We start from the raw sequence: 6,000 nt of genomic DNA, 5'->3' as shown, positions 1-6,000 counted from the left end.
GTATCCGGGCCAGAGATGTTAACCTACGGCTCCCCCACTTAATTATATCTTAGGTCCTTTGTCCTTCCGCAACCAATATGTGACGACTATTCAACAATCTCCCTCTTCACACATGGGTGTCCCTCAGCCCTTCACCGCCCCTTCACCGTATCGGGGCCAGAGATGCTAACCTAGCCTAGCTCTGATACCAATTGTAGGATCGTAAAGGGTCTTTCCCACCCCAAAAGCTAGCCGTTGAGGTGAGGTGCTCCCCCACTTATATCTTAGGTCCTTTGCCCTCCAGAACCAATGTGGGACTATTCAACACTCACTCCCTGCTGCCATTAATTTGTTTGTTATCGTAGCCATGCCATGAATAATTCTCTTGACGAAAATTCAGCCAATTGATCTGCAGGTTCCAACTTGAGCAATGTTTCAAGACAGTGGTATAGTGATAAGTAAGGAAGAATTAATAAAAATCAAAAGGAGAAAGATAAAAAGAAGGTACTGAATATATGATATATTTTCTGGAAACAGCTATTTCTTATCTTATCATGATGCACCGTGAAAAACGATATATAGATCTACCCCGGACGAACATGCTATTTAATTACTAAAACATGATGGATATTTATACCAGTTGAAGTTAGATATCAGATCTGAAGCAAACCAATTGCCCAGCAAAATGTTGGAAATCCTCATTTATATGCACATGTATTTCAGATGACTAAACAAATGGCAGGAGAAATCAATTTATGTAAATGTGGAAATGGCAACAGAGATACAGCTAACGGTTAGCTTGTTTGGGATTTATTTGGATCTGTCAGTGAACTGTATATGTCCTAGGTAACACAAATAATAATCAGCAGCACAAAACCTGCCCCCAGCATTCAATTTTCTTGAGAGAAATTAAATCAATAAAATGGAAAAACACTACTAGCATGCAGAATATTTCAGCAACAGCAAAAGTGAAATTAATGTAGCAAAGGTGCAAAATGCGTGAAAGTATTGCCCATTTCAGATACGTACATACGAATCAAATAATAAAATTTGCATATACTTCATTTATGCGCATACACCTGTGCTCTAAAATCACATTATCAGTACAGAAGCAGTGTCAACTTTAAAACATAGAAATTAGTATAATTTGAAATATAGTATTGCCTTAATTACATTAACGGAATGGCTATTTATCAGTCGAATGATTTTTGAGGCTAAAATCATGCAGATTACTGACCTTGGGATTTGCTTCGCGATTCGTGCTCCGGCGACCTTAGCTCTTCTCGTCCAGCACCGGCGACACCTTCTCCAACTCCGGCGACCCCGACGAAAGCAATGGAGTTAGGGTTTAGGGTCCCGGGTTGGGATGGGGGTGGGAGGGGGGTGGGGGGAGGGGGAAGAGTGGGGGATCGTCGGGCTTAGAGGGATGGCGGTGGGAGGCGGCGGCCCGGCGGTGGGAGGCGGCGGCCCGGCGGTGGGCGGTGGACAAGGGCGGGCGGCGAGGCGCCGACGGCGGCGCCGAAGCCGCGGGGATGGAGGAGGGCAGTGGGCCGGTGTCGGCGGCGGGGGCAAACGGCGGATCCGGCGGTTCGTGGTTAGGAGGCGGCGGGTAATGGTGGCGGATCCGGCGGCGGGGAGCTGCCGGAGACGGGGAAGACAGCGGGGCGGGGGAACTCGCGCCGTCCGTTGGGAAGGGAGGAAGAGGGGGTAGGGGAGGAGGCCGGCCGAGGTCAGAGGGGGGCTCGCCGGCGCCGTTGACCCCTTCCGGCCAGCCGGCGAGTCCGGGCGGCGGCACGGCGGGCGGCGGCGCGTGGGGCGGCGGCGGAGGCAGCGCACGCGCAAGAGAAGGCGGCGGCGGCCTGGAATGACGAGGGGGAGGGAGAGGGGTTAGGGTTAGATATGCCAGCACGAATCTTAAAGCGATCTAATGGTCTAGAATTCGCATGATTTGTGAGGTGTTTTTCTGTCAAATGCCATGTAGACAGCCCCTTAAATTAATATCATATCAATGGTGGCAGCTCTTTGTGTAAATCAGAGCCAATATGTTCCATATATCTATCAACACAGCTGAATCATTTCCACTCATTAAACCCTGCAACTTTTAACTTGCTGTTCAGCATCTCATATGCATGTTGTAACGACAATATTGTTACATATAGTACTAACTAAAATGAAGTCCCTAAGGAAATTAATTTTGTATGTCTTCTATGTTTTCTTTGGATAACGATGTGCATAGATATAATTCTGGTGAGAACTTTGTTATCCAAATTTAATATCGATCAATTAACTGGTATCTCGATCTTCCCTCTAACTAACCATGCGCGCATATGATTGTTGACAGGGAAAAGGGTGTGTATCTTGCTAGCTATATATCTAGCTATCAGCAGATGTTCAAGAAATTTTGCATTCCATGACAGTAATAATGCAAAACAACGATGATTTTGCTCACTGCTCACACCGCTGCCATTAATTTGTTTGGGAAGAGACTAATGCCATGAATAATTCTTGATGAAAATTCAGAAAATCTGGTCCTTATTACTTGGTAATGTTTGAAGCTGTAATCATAAAGGTACTGAGTGTATGTTCTATTTTCTAGAAACAGCTATTCCATATCTTATTAAGATGTACCATGAAAAATGATATCTACCCTCACTACCCTGGATGAACATTAATTTATTCAGTACTAACATGTGTCCATCAAGTTAAATAAGATCTAGCGCAAGTCGATCAATCGTCTTGCGAAATGATGGAAGTCGTCATGGACTCACATGTACTACATTTGTTGCTAGTTGTCCGAATGTTTGTTGGGCGATCTGTATGCCCCATGTTGCGCTGACAAAATGTATGCCATCAACTGAAAAAACACATTTGCTTTCTATACTAAAAGCAAGATCTTGTGCATTTTACCTTAAAAAATAATAATATAAGCGATATATTTTGGGTTCATGAGATAGTACTTTAGTCTTTGTACCTACCAACTTTTATGTTACTTTATTCTCCACCTACCCACTTTTGTAATTGTCTATTCCCTAACCTACTACCTTTTGAACTTCTTTATTCCCTAACATATTCAATTTGTATCATCACATATCGTTTTGCTATTTTTTTTTTGAAAAGGGTATAACCCCATATGGTATGGGACGGAGGGAGTAATGTTTTTATGACAAAACAAACGGTGCGGGAGAAATCAATTTATTCAAACATCAGATGGCAACAGATAAATCGAACGATTAGCTTATGAAATTATGTATGGGATTTGGATTTGTAAGGCAGTTTAACTACCCGGAGCTTGTTATTTATTTCTAGTTATTTTAATCATATTAATCGTTACATTAATCAAAATTGGACTAAAATTATATCACGAGGATCCCCAGTACTTTTTATGGGTTCGCCTAGTGAGCTGTATATGTCGTCTTAGGTATACAAATTATGATTAGTTGCGGCCCCTACCTTCAATTACCTGATAGAAATTAAATTTTAAAAAGAGGTCAAACACTACTGCCTCCAGAATTCAGCAACAGAAAAATACTACGCCTGAATGTAGCCCCATATATATTAACCTGACTGTTCGTAATCAATTTATCCTGGAATACACACCAGAGGACCCGGATCGAAGTCTGAAGTTATGGATCGATTGCGATATGTTATTTGATCTTGTATGCGTATTATACCTCGCCTCATTCTACAGAAAGGTGAAGTATATCATACATTCGAAAAGATGAAAGACTAATTAATAAAGCACATAGAAAACCTTGTTAATTATTATTCCGTAATTCTTAACCCGCCCAAAAATTAAACCGAGAGAAATTTAGAACTTAAGTGTAGTACATGATTATTTCCTGCAAGTGCGAGAGAAAGTAAAACCACAAGTTGGAACAGACAGACACCCAGAAATTAAATTGCTCATGATCACAGATCGATCGAGCTCGGCTAGCTCAGAGCTCGCCGGCCGGCGCGCCGGAGATCGACATGCGTACTCATCCCCGTCCCATTCCACCGTTTCCGGCTAGCCCCGCCGCCACCCTCTGGCCACCGCCACCGCGACGACATGTGATGGTAGTAACGCTCGAGAATTGGAGGAAGAGATCGATGGAGAATTGGAGACTGATAGAAAGATCGAAGAACTGAAGAAGAGAGGAGGGGTCCGCGACCTCCGTAGTATAGCACGAATCTCAGCGCAAGATCGTAGGGCTGAGGACCTATGATGATGAAAAGTGAAAACCGACAAAACGTGAAAAAATCCCGCCCGCGCCGCGCCGCGCTAGAGCTGGCTTCGATCATCCCTGACACACATCCCTCGCTTTCCGTGTCCTCCCCGCTTTAAATTCCCTCCTTCCCCACACGGCCACACCACTCCATTCCCCATTCCGTCCAAACCCTAGCCGCCCATCTCTCCCCCACCGCCGCCGCCGCCGACGCTGCTCCCTTCCGGCCGCCGGCGACGACCTAGGTACGTCTCGTCGTCGTCCCTCAATCTCGGACAGCTTCGATTTTGCTTTGGAGAGATACGGGAAGTGAATCAGTGATCGATTCACTTCATCCGATCTTGCTGATTTATTTTTTTTTCCTTCAAGCTGCTAGGTTGTTTCGAACTCTCTCGATCGATCTCTCCCCCCACCTCGCCGCCGGCGACGACCTAGGTACGTTGTCCGTTCATCTCGGTCAGCTTCGATTTTGCTTTGGAGAGATACAGGGAAGTGGGGATCGATTATCACTCCATCCGATCTTGCTGATTTTTTGCTTCAAGCTCTAGGTTGTACGTTGTCTCGAACTCTCGATCTTGCGATCTCCGACGATACGATCCATGGCGGCGCCAGCTTCACCCGTGATTCGCCTCGACGCGGCGGCGGTCGACCCGGCGACGGTGGCTTACCTGCGGGATCTCGTGGAGCGGCTCGAGGGGAAGTGCTACCACCAAGCCAGCGACGTTCAGATCGCCGCCGACGCCAACGCCGACGACGCCGATCTGTTCCGCCTCCGCCCGGAGCCGTCGCTGCTCGCCGGCGTCCCCGAGGCGGTCGTGTCGGCGATCAACACCCTGGAGGAGCTCCTCCGCAAGGGGAGCCCGTCGCTGGCGGCGTACGGGCGGCACGCGACACGGGTGAGGCGCCTCGAGCTGCAGGAGGCCGCCGACGCCGCCATGGACGAGCTGATGTCGGTGAACGACGTCATCACCGACCTCCACATCGCCTTCCGGGCCAAGAGGGCGCAGCTGGCCGCCGCGCAGCAGGCCAAGGGGCAGATCGCCGCCCAGATCTTCGCCGTGGTGGGCGCCCCGGCGACGACCCGGGACAGCCTCGCCCGCGGCGCCGCCGCGCTGGCGTCGCTGCTCCCGCGGCTCGGCGCCGCGCACGAGAGGGAGGCCGAGCTGGAGATGGCGCTGGGCAGGATGGCGCCGTCCTTCGCCCCCCTCAACTGGAACCTCGAGGTGGCCACGCAACGCTTCGAGGCCGCGGACGCCGCGGTCCACGCCGTCCCTCACGTCGCCGGCAGCTGGCGCGACGACGTGCAGGTCGTCCGCGACGGGGCGACCGCTTCGAGGAGAGCGCGAGCGTGCTCCGCGAGTACATGGCGTAGCGCATCTCCGGATTCGGATAAATAGTATCATAAGAATGTTTCGATTTAATTACTTCGCTTGTTGTAACTTTAATTTGCAGTTGTCTTAGACTTTTGAAATTTATGAGCTGATATATGTCAATGAAAATGGAATAATAAATATCCTTCCTTGAAGTGTTTGTTCAAGAGTGATGTATAGTCCTTTTATTTTTTCCACTAGTTAGAAATGTGCAATATTCCCTCCGGGTTGATAACACCTGTCCTTTTGAACATGGTTATTGTTAAACTTTGAAAATTTTCACTATAAATAATATCTAAAATATTTGTTTTAGAAATATGGAGACCATATGTATAGATTAGTCATAAAAAATATTTTATTAAAATCGTGTATTAATTTATACTTATATAAAATTTCAGCAGCATTCCTGCCTTCAAATTTTGCTGTTCCCTTTCAATATTGATGGC

The 6,000-nt window shown here is 47.4% G+C and overlaps 1 pseudogene; it reads left to right on the top strand.

Moving 5' to 3' along the window:
- Window positions 1-4,783: 4,783 nt before the first annotated feature.
- LOC127756982 (uncharacterized) lies at window positions 4,784-5,556 on the top strand (annotated as a pseudogene).
- Window positions 5,557-6,000: the final 444 nt, after the last annotated feature.

The sequence above is a fragment of the Oryza glaberrima genome, chromosome 12 (assembly GCF_000147395.1).
Source record: "Oryza glaberrima chromosome 12, OglaRS2, whole genome shotgun sequence".
Lineage (NCBI taxonomy): Eukaryota > Viridiplantae > Streptophyta > Magnoliopsida > Poales > Poaceae > Oryza > Oryza glaberrima.
Note: the sequence above shows the minus strand (reverse complement) of the source record. Positions and strands in the feature narration are given on the sequence as shown.